Genomic DNA, 11,398 nt, shown 5'->3' with positions numbered 1-11,398 from the left:
CTTGAACCCAAACCTTCCTGGCTCCAATAACCTTGCTAACATACAACCAACTTAATTTAATTCAATATTTAAGATGTGTCTACTATGGGAAACACACTGAGCTAGGTTCAGTGGGCATAAAGACAAAAAGGATAGTCTCTGCTTTCAAAGAGCTTCCATTCTCCTCAGAAGATACAACATGTTCACAGATAACTGGGGGCAGGGTACTGGCAGTTGGAGGAGTCAGGTGTGAGGTGGTGGCCAGAAAGTCTCCCCTCTGGTAGAAAGTGGCTCTTGAACTGAATCTCGAAGGAAACCGGGCTTCCAAGATGTATAGATGAAGAGGGAATGCATTTCAGGCATGAGACACAGTCAGTGCAAAGGGATGGAGATGGGAGATTGACTGTCATGTGTGAGGAATAGTAAGAAAGCCAGTTTGCAGGGCAGCTAGGTGGTGCAGTGGATACAGCACCGGCCCTGGAGTCAGGAGGACCTGAGTTCAAATCCAGCCTCAGATACTTAACACTTACTAGCTGTGTGACCCTGGGCAAGTCACTTAACCCCAATTGCCTCACTAAAAAAACAAACAAACAAAAAGAAGGCCAGTTTGACCAAACCTTAGAGTACATGTAAGTAAGTGATGTTGAATAAGGCTGTAGAGGTAGGTTGGGCCAGGTGGTGAAGAGCTTTGATTGCCAAAAGCAGAATTTGTATTTATTTGAGCCTCGCCCAGAGTTCCCCACTGTTTTCTGTGTCATGGACCTCTGATAGTCTGGTGAAGCCTATGGACACTTTGCCACAAGTATATTTTTAAATACATGAAGTAAAAGACCTAGGATTTCAAAGAAAACAAATTATACAGTCATAAGGATATTTTTAAGAAACAAGTTCAGAAGCCCCAAGTTAAGAATCCCTATCCTGGTGATTATAGAAACCATTGGAGTTTACTGAATAGGGAGAATGATAATGTCAGATATGAATTTTAGGGATATCATTGTGGCTGTTGTGTAGAGAGATAACTAGAGTGAAAAGAGACTTGAAACATAAGGACTAGTTAGGAAGTTATTTAAATAGCCCATGGGAAATAAACCCACATAAATCATGAGAATGTCTAAATTACCAACAAAGTCCAGCCCCAAGAGATAGAAAGAGAAATTCTATTAAAAATAACTGTAGGGGTAGCTAGGTGGCACAGTAGATAAAGCACCAGCCCTGGATTCAGGGGGTCCTGAGTTCAAATCCATCCTCAGACACTTGACGCTTACTAGCTGTGTGACCTTGGGCAAGTCATTTAACCCTCATTGCCCCACCCAAAAAAAAACCTGTAGAAAATATAAAATACCTTGGAGTGTACCTGGCAAGACAAGTACCTGAATGATATGAACACAATTACAAAACACTTTTCACACAAATAAATTCAGATCTAACTAATTGGGAAAATATTAATTGCTCATGGGTAGACCAAGCCAATTCTGTCTAAATGAATTTATTTATTCAGTGCCATACCAATAAAACTACAAAAAAGTTTTTATAGAGCTAGAAAAAAATAATAATAAAATTCATCTGGAACAACAAAAGGTCAAGAATATAAAGGGAATTAATGAAAAAAATGTGAATAAAGTTGGCCTAGGCATACCAGATCTCAAATTGTATTACAAAATGGTCATCATTGAAGCAATCTCTTACTGGCTAAGAAACAGAGTTGTGGGTCAGTGGAATAGATTAGGTACACAGTACACAGTAGTAAGTCATCATACTAATCTAGTTGTTGATTAACCCAAAGATCCAAGCTTTTGGGAAAAGAACTTACCATTTGACCAAAATAAAAAGCTCCTGGGAAACTAGAAAACAGTTTAGCAGAAACAAGGTATAGATCAACATCTCACACTGTATACCAAGATAAGGTCAAAATGGGTACATGATTTAAAAGGTGATACTCTAAGTAAATTGGGGGAATATGAAATAATCAGATCTATAGATAAGGGAGGAATTTATGACCAGAGATAGAAAGTATTACAAGATGAAAAATTTATTTTTATTATATTATATTATATTATAAGGGTTTTGCACAAACAAAACCAATGCAGCCAAGATTAGAAGGAAATCAGAAGGTGGGGTATCAGGGGAATTTTATACAAGTGTCTCTGATAAAAGCCTCATTTCTCATATAAATAGAGAACTGAGTCAAATTCATAAGAATACAAGTCATTCCCTGATTGATAAATAGTCAAAGGATATGAACAGGCAGTTTTCAGATAAAGTAATCAAAGTTATGTATTAGTCATAAGAAAAATGCTCTAAATGACTATTGATTAGAGAAATGCAAATTAAAACAACTTTGAGGTATCACCTCATACCTATCAGATTGGCTAATATGACACAAAAGGAAAATGATTAATGTTGGAGGGGATGTGGGAAACTAATGTGCTGTTGGTGGAATTGTAAACTGATCCAACCATTCTGGACAGTGATTTAGAACCATGCCCCAGAAGGGCTATAAAACCATGCACCCTTTGACCCAACTGCCCACTGCTAGGTCTATATCCAGAAGAGATTTCTAAAAAAAAAAAAAAAAAGAAAAGGTCCTATATGTACAAAAATATTCAAAGTAGCTCTTTTTGTGGTGGCTAAGAATTGGAAATTGAGGGGATAGATGCCCATCAATTGGTGAATGGTAGAATAAAATGTAGTAGATAATTGTGATAGAATACTATTGTGCTATTAAAAAAAAAAAATGATGAGCAGGATGCTTTCAGAAAAATCCTGAAAGACTTACATAAACTGATGCAGACTGAAGTTGAGCAGTACCAGGAGAACATTGTATACAGTAACAGCAATATAGTATAATGATCAACTGTGAACAACTTAGCTATTCTCAGCAATACAATGATCCTAGACACTTCCAGATGTTATGGTGGGAAAATGGGGTACGGGTTGGATTAGGGTTGGGGTTCTTGGGAATTCCTCTTTAAAGAATTACACCCTCTTGCACACAAAACTTAGTTAGAATAAGGTGATAGTTTATTTAGGAGCAAGGGAAGGGAAGGGTGGGGGGAGGGAAACCATGAAAGAAATCCTTGGACTTTTCAGGGGGAGATTTGGCATAAAGCACATGGCTCAGAGGTACCAAATCTCCTTGAACAGGAGACTGGAAGGTACTTTTATAGAGGACTGATGGGGGTGGTGAAAAGTTCCTTCAGTGAAGGTGGACCATCCCCCACTGGTGGTAGCTGGGGGAATTGGGTGAGGAGTGGAGGACCATCCCCCACTAGTAGTGACTAGGGGAATTGGGTGAGGGGTGGCTACGGATCCCTCTTCAGAACACAAAGGCCTCAGCCACACCCAAACTTATCTCCCCAGGGTAAGGGAGACCAGAATGAAGGGTAGGAATCCCAAGCTAGCTCAGTCTGATTTGGTTCAGCTTATCTCTCTAGGCATTATCTGTCCTCTGGTTTAGTTTCTCAAGGAGAAGATTCCTTGATGTGCCCCCAGAGAACTTCTGGGGTGCTTTGCACCCCATGACACAAGGACTCATGATGAAAAATGCTATCTGCCTCCAGAGGAAAAACTGATGGAGTTTGAATAAAGATAGAAGCATACTATTTTTCACTTTTGTTTTGGTCTGTATTTTCTTTCACAATATTAGTAATATGGAAATACATTTCATATGATTGCACATGTATAACCTATATCAAATTGCTTACTGTATCAATAAGGGGAAGAAGAGAGGGGAAAAATTTGGAACTCAAAAAAAGTTTTAAATGAATGTTAAAAATTGTTTTTATGTGTAATTGGAAAATTAAAAGATTATTCAATTTTCTAAAAATAGGCCAGGGGAAAAGTGATAAGGGCTTGAGCTAGGATGGTAACTGTGTGAGTGTAGAGAAGGGGGTGTTACCATGGCGCAATGGATAGAACACTGGGCCTGAGTCAGGAAAACCAGTGTTTAAATCCAGCTTCAGACACTTACCAGCTGTGTGACCTTGGGTATGCCACTTAACCTTTGCTGCCCCAGTTTCCTCATCTTTAAAATGGGGATAAAATAACACCTACCTTTCAGGGTTATTATACGCAAACAATGAAATAATATCTCTAAAGAGCTTTGCAGACTCTAAAGTGCTACAAGAATGCTGGATCTCATTATTATCCAAGAGATATCGCAGATAAAAATGGCAAGAGTTGTCATTTGGCTGTACATGTAGGGTAAGAGAGAATTCAGAGACAAGGGTAATTTCAAGGTTAAGAATCTAAGGAAGGATGGTGATGTTGACTCCCCAAGAAGGAAATTCAGAAGATGGATGCTTAATAAATGCTTATGTTGGGTAGATATCTGTGCATTTATTGTGAGGGGGCAGAACATTCAAGCTGAGCTTCAAAAGCTTAGAATGCAACTAATGATGGGGAGAGGAGGAAGCCAGGAGAGGTAGATGTTCCAGGCATGGGGCAGGGCTGTGCCATCTCAGAATGCCAAGTTAGAACAGCTCGCGATCAGAATCCAAGACCCACAAAGACAGACTCCAAGATGGGTGAAGGGACAAGGTCTTTGCAATGATGTGGTTGTAGGAATAAGAATTCAATCCAGGAAATTCTTTCATGGAAATGCACCTTCCCTCACCTATGGAACAAATTGGATGGTTTCAGGATTCTGAGGAGGGCTGTAATAACACAGCAGCACTCCCAGGGAGCCCCATGGAACACACAATTATATCCTAAACTAATAAAAAGAAAGAGAAATTGTACACGGTAGCTTTCCTTGGGAAACACACTGAAAAGCTCATTCAGTGCTCTGAGTAATGGCTCAAAATAAATCTAAGGGAAACTATTTCACATTAACAAGTGGAAAAAAAAAAAAAGAAAGAAATCAACTACCAAGGTGGTAAACTGGGCCAGCCACTCTCTGTGGCTTCCCTACTGTATAATGGCCCATTCCAGGGGTCTTATTTTCCAACTACACCAGAGCCTCCTAATGCAAGCCATTTGCAGGAGAGCCAAGCCATCATCTTGTTGTTATTATGATATTGTTTTAACCCTGCTCTTGGAGGGAGCACCCTCCTGGGACTCTGGAACTTAAATCCTACCTTAATGGAAAGTTGACTCTAAAACATCTGCGAGAAGGCGTTTCCTCTAGAACTCTGAACTCTCACTTCACCCGACCCCTTTGGCATGGCTGAGAGGTCAGTCAAGGTCAGGGAAGAAAGTCTGCTCGCCAGGGTCATGTCCTGATTATAATGGGAGGGGAGCACCAGGGATGGGCTTAAGACTAATCAGAGGAAGTGATCAAGAAATTGGAGGCTCGAGCAGACCCATGGGGAGTGTGAAGAGGAAATCCTCAAGTATTTATTCCATGTGGCAATCACAAGAGTTTGCCTTCCTTTCCAAAGGGTTTTGTCTACTGTCCATTGCCCTTCCTCTTTAGGTAAGGTCCAACCTAAAACCCAGGGATCCTTGGGTGTGGGCTTTCTCATATCTACCTAATACCTTTTTTAGTATTTTGTTAGTTCTTAAGGTAGACTAAGCACAAGGGGGAAGTTGTGGAGAAATAGACCCCTGCTTAAATCCCAGGCCTTCAGAGTCATTGACTCACCTTGCTCCAGCTCCTACCACACTTCTCCCTACCAGATCAGTGAGTGGAGAAGTCATGACAATAAGAATTTGTTATTAAGCACCTACTATGTGCTAAGCAATGAAATTCATCATTCTATGTTCTTAGAGCCAGCAGCTGTAGGGATAGAATGGAAGAGGAGAGTAGGGGGTTAGAAGTAGATTCTAAAAGGGAAGGATTAGTATTAAAATAAGGATCAGTTCAGTCATATTTCTATAAGTATGATTAAAAAATGGTCTAACTATGGTTATAATTGAATTAAAAAGCATTTATTAAAAAGTTATTATATGCCAAGCATTAGAAATACAGATGCAAAAGTGAAGATAGTCCCTGCTTTCATAGAGTTTACATTAGGTGAGGGGGCCTGTGGGCTGCCCTGGTGCCCTTGTCAGCCCTCTCCCAATGCCCCTCCATGCTTTCTTGGGTGCCATGAGCCTTGGGAGCCATCACTTAAATCCAACAAATCAAAGCATCTATATTTCTTTCAGTCTGAATAGACCTAGTCTGCAAAGTCCCTCTGGTCCCAGCAATGGAATTTAACATGAAATATAAATATATTAAATTTCCCTCTCTATTTTCTCCCTTTGTGATTGCTCATGCTGCCCTCTCCCTTTACAGAAGAAGAAAATGAAGCTGAAGGTAGAGAAATGATTTGTCCAATATCACACAGGTACTAAGAGGAAGGTTTAAACCTAGCTTCTCTAAGTTCAGGTTTTTAAGATAAAATAAATGAAGATAAACATTTTTCCTAAGTAAACTCATCTCTCCTTATTCTTGTATTCTTTAAAAATAATACTAGAAGCTTCCTTTAGGAAGCAAAGGAAAAAACCTCTTTATTCCATTCAGAGAAAAAAATTAAAACTACTTACCACTGAACAATTCATTTGAAAAAGGTCTGAGGCTTTTAATGGATGGCAAAATCAATGGGATTCACTGGTTCTGTTTAGACTCCATGAATGGAAGGCTGATATGAAGCCTTCCAAAAAGAGAAGGAAGATTGATGATCCCCTAGCATGCTGCCCTAGTCAGATAACATCTGGACTATTGCTTTCTGTCCTGAATAGCACAGTTTAAGCAGGGCACTGCTAAGCAAGAAAGAATCCAAAGGAAGGTGACCATGTTGATGTAGAGACCATAATCCAGCCAAATACAGTAGAAAGACCTGGAGAAGGTTAGCCATGGAAAAGTTGGGCATGTGTCATCAAGGGCTAGCAGTCTTCAAGAATTTAAAAGGATGTCACATGGAAGGAGGATCAGCCTTTTTCAGCTAGGTCACAGTGGGCAGAACTAGGAGACAAGGAGGGAGGGGGGATGAAAAGAGGCAGACTTAGCTCAATCTAAGGGGAAAACCTGCTCAATCGTTGATGTCCTGGTCTTCCTCAGGAGGAAGTGAGCCTCCATCCCCTCCTGTAGCAGTGGCCAAATGACTTCTTGTCAGGAGAGTGTCTTCTTCACGAGATCACCTTCTATCCACTTGGCACAAATCTTGTGTGTATGTAATTGTTTGAATGCCATCTCCCCCACTAGAATGTGAGCTCCTTGAGGTCAGGGACCATGTTTTTGCCTCTACTTGTGTCTTCAGTGCTTAGTACATAGAAGGTGCCTAATAAATGCTTGCTGATAGGCCGAGTGAAAATATTACTCTTTGAGGTAGAGCTAATGGACTCTCCAGGGTTCCTTTTAAAACTGAGATTCTGTAATTCGATGGATGAAACTAGGGTTATGACATCAAAGAGCTAGAATGGGAGGGGACCTCAGACACCATCCAGCCAAGGCTCCTCATCTCCTTTTAGAGATGAGCAAACTGAGAACCAGAAAAGTGAAGTGGGTTTGGACATGGTCATACAGGTGGCTGGCCTCCCAGGCGGGATTTTGACTCTAGTTCTTGGGAGAGGACAGAAGACATAGTCACCACTCCCTGGCCTTTAGAATTTCTTCTCATACCTTTCTCTTGATGCTTTTCCTGGTTTGCAATTGATCCCCTTTCCTAATCCCCAGGAAGGGCTGGGATCAGGAGCTGGAAAATGTTTCTGCTTCCTGGGTTCTATGGTGCTAAAAAGAAGCCTTCCCACCCTAAGGGAGCAGAAGAAAGATCTCCCCTGGGGCATTCTGGAACAGCCTATGGACTGAGGATGGGGGAGGAATGGGAATATGGATCAGCCCAGGTCAGGGACTAGGGTACAGGTGTCAGGATTGAAATGGCCAGGTCCTAGCAATGTCTGAAACCACTGCTGAGCTTGACACCTAAGGTTAGTGGGAAGAGAAATAAATGTTTGCATAGGAGACAAACCAGCATCTCAAAGGAAGCCTACTGCAAGCCCAGAAATCAAATAGACCCAGTGGGAATCGAGGGATCCTAGATGCAGGGACTGGGAATTAAGCTTGTTACCAGGTGAGCAGCAGGGAGTATTGAGTTAGACAAGGGGAATCTCACTTTGTTAGCCTCACCATTCTATGGGCAGATGCAAATGGGTAAGCCCAGCTCTGGGCATCCAGGCCCCTCTCTTCTCTGCCTTTCTTTGGATTTCCCTCAACTAGAAAGTTGCTAATGTTACTCATTACCTTCCATAGCAACCCTGGATATATCATTCATCAGCAACTAACAATGACTAGAGTTTATCCTTCATTGCCTTTCCCACCTTGTGGAAGAAATACTGAAACTATGATCTGGGACTGCAGCAGCTTCCTGGCCCTTCATTTCTTGGATGAAGAATAGGTTGGGTTTTTTTTTTCCTTGAGAGGAAAGATGCATAAGTTCCAAATCTGAAACTTGAAAGGAAAAAAACAACACAAAAGTCCTTTTGTTTCTTTCTAATCCTTCAAATTATTTTCCAGATCATTCCCCTTTCCCCCCTTCTTTCTGAAAAGCACCAGCAGCCTTGGGGAAAGTAATCTTTTGCTCCAAATCAAAAAGGAGAGTTGAAGGACAGGAAATGTTTTAGGCAACCTAGGTCCACTTAACAGGGCCCGGACTGCTGAGTCATTCTGAGTGAGCCCTTGGCCAAGAATCTCAAAGATTAATTAACCTTCACGAGGGCAGGGAGACTTGGAATCTGTCTTAGGACTGTCTCGTCTGTTTTAAAGTGAAAGGTATTTGTAACATGTTTTGCAGACCTTAAAACGCTCTATTAGTGCTTGCTGTTATTATTATTAAAATTCCAAGGAAAAAGTCCCGGAGAGTTATGGGACTACTATGAGGTTTTATGTGACTAATGGCTGTGGGAAGGATTAATGGGAACACAGAGAAACCTTGGGGGCAGAGCTAATTGATCATGCCTTTCTTCTGAGGTAGCCTGGCATGGTTAATGAAGTTCTAGAATCAAAGTCATGAAGACCCAAGTTCCACTCCCCCCTCAGATATTATGTCATCTCAGGCATGTCCCTTCCTCTCTCTGAGCCTCAGTTTCCCCTTTTGTAAAAAGGGAACATAAGCCAGAAGCAAGAACCTCACCAGGCTGTTGTGAGGATCACATGAGATCGTGGGTATAAAAAGAGGGTTCTGCAAACCTTAAAATGCTGATTTGAAAATTCAAAGGAAAGATCAAAGGTATCAAAAAAAAGATGCTCAGAGGAAGGTGTTTAGTGTTCTAGAAGCCCAAGTTATTATCATTCTCAAAGCCCCCATCCCAGTGAGGCTGAGAGGACTCCGACATGCCTCCATCTTTTCCCATACTCCTTTACTGATGGGAGACCCTAATTATGAGAGCTTCCATTGGGGCCATCCTTAAGCAGAAGGATGAGGGCCCCCTCTAGGCCCCCTAGAGGTGAAGCTTCCCCCTTCCCCAGTCCAAGCCAGTCCAATCCAATGAGCATTTATTAAGAGCTGATTCTGTGCTGGGACCCAGGCTGGGCACTGGGATGCAAAGATAAAAATAGAAAACCCTGTCCTGTCCTCATGGGGTTTATATTCTATCCCCCAACGCATGGGAAACCCCCCTCCTGGGCTTCAAATATCACTATGGGACAGTGAAGGGGAGAATTCAAGAGAGTTTTTATTATTTCTTCAGTGTGGAGTACTAGACAGAGAACTGGCTGGTCTTAGTGTCAGAAAGACCTAAGTTCAAATCTTGCCTCAAATACTTACTACTTGTGTGTAACCCTGGGCAAATCCCTTAAGCTCTGTGCTTCAATTTATTCATGAGTAAAATTGAAGAGGCAGCTAGGTGTCACAGTGTTATAGAGTGCTGAGCCTGCAGTTGGGATGTTCAAATCCAGCCTCAGACACTTCCTAGCTGTGTGACCCTGGGTAAGTCATTTAACCCTTTTTGCCTCCGTTCCTCATCTATAAAATGAGCTGGAGAAGGAAATGGCAAGAAAACTCCAAAAGGGGTTGTGAAGAGTCAGACACAAATGTACAACAACAAAGCGAAGCGGATTGGACTCAATGTTCTTTCTGATGTACCTCTCCCCTAAAAATCCATGATCAGCCTGGACATAGTAGTTATTTACTTTGGGGATTCTAAGCTCCACCAGTTCTCATTTCTCATTCCATCTCAGACCTCCAAGGAAACCTTCAAGCAACATCTCTATAGTCCTCTTGTTGGGGGAAGAGGGGTGGGAATCCAAGGCTGTTAATTTATTACCATAGTGAATTCTTGGTGTGGAAACTCTCTGGGACTTACTGTAGCATCCTAGAGAGTTTACTAGAGCATGAGTAAGAAGTAAGACATGGACCTAGGTCTTCCTGACTCCAAGAGCAGCTGTTTCCAAGACCCATTACTAACAGCAAAGTAGAATGAAGAGTGTATCAGCCCACTTGCCTGATACAAATTCCCCATGCAGAGATGCTGAGAATGAAGATAACATGGAAGGGAAATGCCCCTTGAGGGCTCCCTTCCAATTACATTGGGAGATAGGCTCCTTGGTTATAATCATCCCCACTTTAGAGATGAAAAAATTGAGGCTTGGGGACCTTCTGTGACTTCTCTGTGATCCCATAGCTAATTTATAAAGTGTCAGATATAAAATTCAAGCCCAAGTCCTCCCTTAACTTTAGGGTTCTTAATCTTGGGTCCACGAACCCTCAATGGATCCAGGGATAGATTTCAAGGGAGTCCATGAACTTGGATAAGGAAAAAAAAAACTTCCATCTTTACTTTCACTAATGTCTCCTTGAAATTCTGAGAAGGGTCTGCAGGCTTCACCAGGCAGACTGTCCAAGGAATCCAAGGCTCAGAACCCCTGGTTCATGTCCAACAGTTTGTGCTACCGCCATAACAAAGATGCTAAATGCTTTCGGTTCCTTCCAGTCTTAGTCACAACCTCCCTTATCCAATTTCTCTCTCCCTGGGGCCAACAAAGACCCATAGGCTGGTCAGTTGGTTATTTTCTTTCTTTCTTTAGAGAGAGGAAAAAAACAAGATGCCTAAAGCCTGCGAATGGGAAAGCCAGCTGTTCTCCGAGGGAAGTGTCAGGACAAAGGAGCCATTACAATAAAGACTTCAGTAACTGAGAAGGAAACAAAGGAGCCCTGGGCATCTTGAAATCTGACTCCAACACCTCTGGTGGTGGTAACAATCACTCTTGTCCTTGTTATTGTTATTGTTGTTGTTGTTGTTTAATCAGAAGGGTTTCAGACTAACTTAGAGGAGACCCCCAGGTGGCCCAACTAGAGAATCTCATCTTGGGAAGACAAGCAGATGAGGAAAGGGATGGGGGGCCACCTCAGGGTGCTGAAGCCTTTGTTATTGTTATTTAACAAAGAAGATTAGGCAAAGAAAAGCTTGTGCCTCGGTGAGCACAGCCCATGGCTAAGCCCTTTACACATGGAAACCAGCCTTGCTAATCACGTCTAAGGTTACATTCGCCCAGTCACCC

The sequence above is a fragment of the Dromiciops gliroides genome, chromosome 4, assembly GCF_019393635.1.
Source record: "Dromiciops gliroides isolate mDroGli1 chromosome 4, mDroGli1.pri, whole genome shotgun sequence".
Classification (NCBI taxonomy): domain Eukaryota; kingdom Metazoa; phylum Chordata; class Mammalia; order Microbiotheria; family Microbiotheriidae; genus Dromiciops; species Dromiciops gliroides.
The sequence above is the reverse complement of the archived record's forward strand: the minus strand, read 5'-3'. Positions refer to the sequence as shown.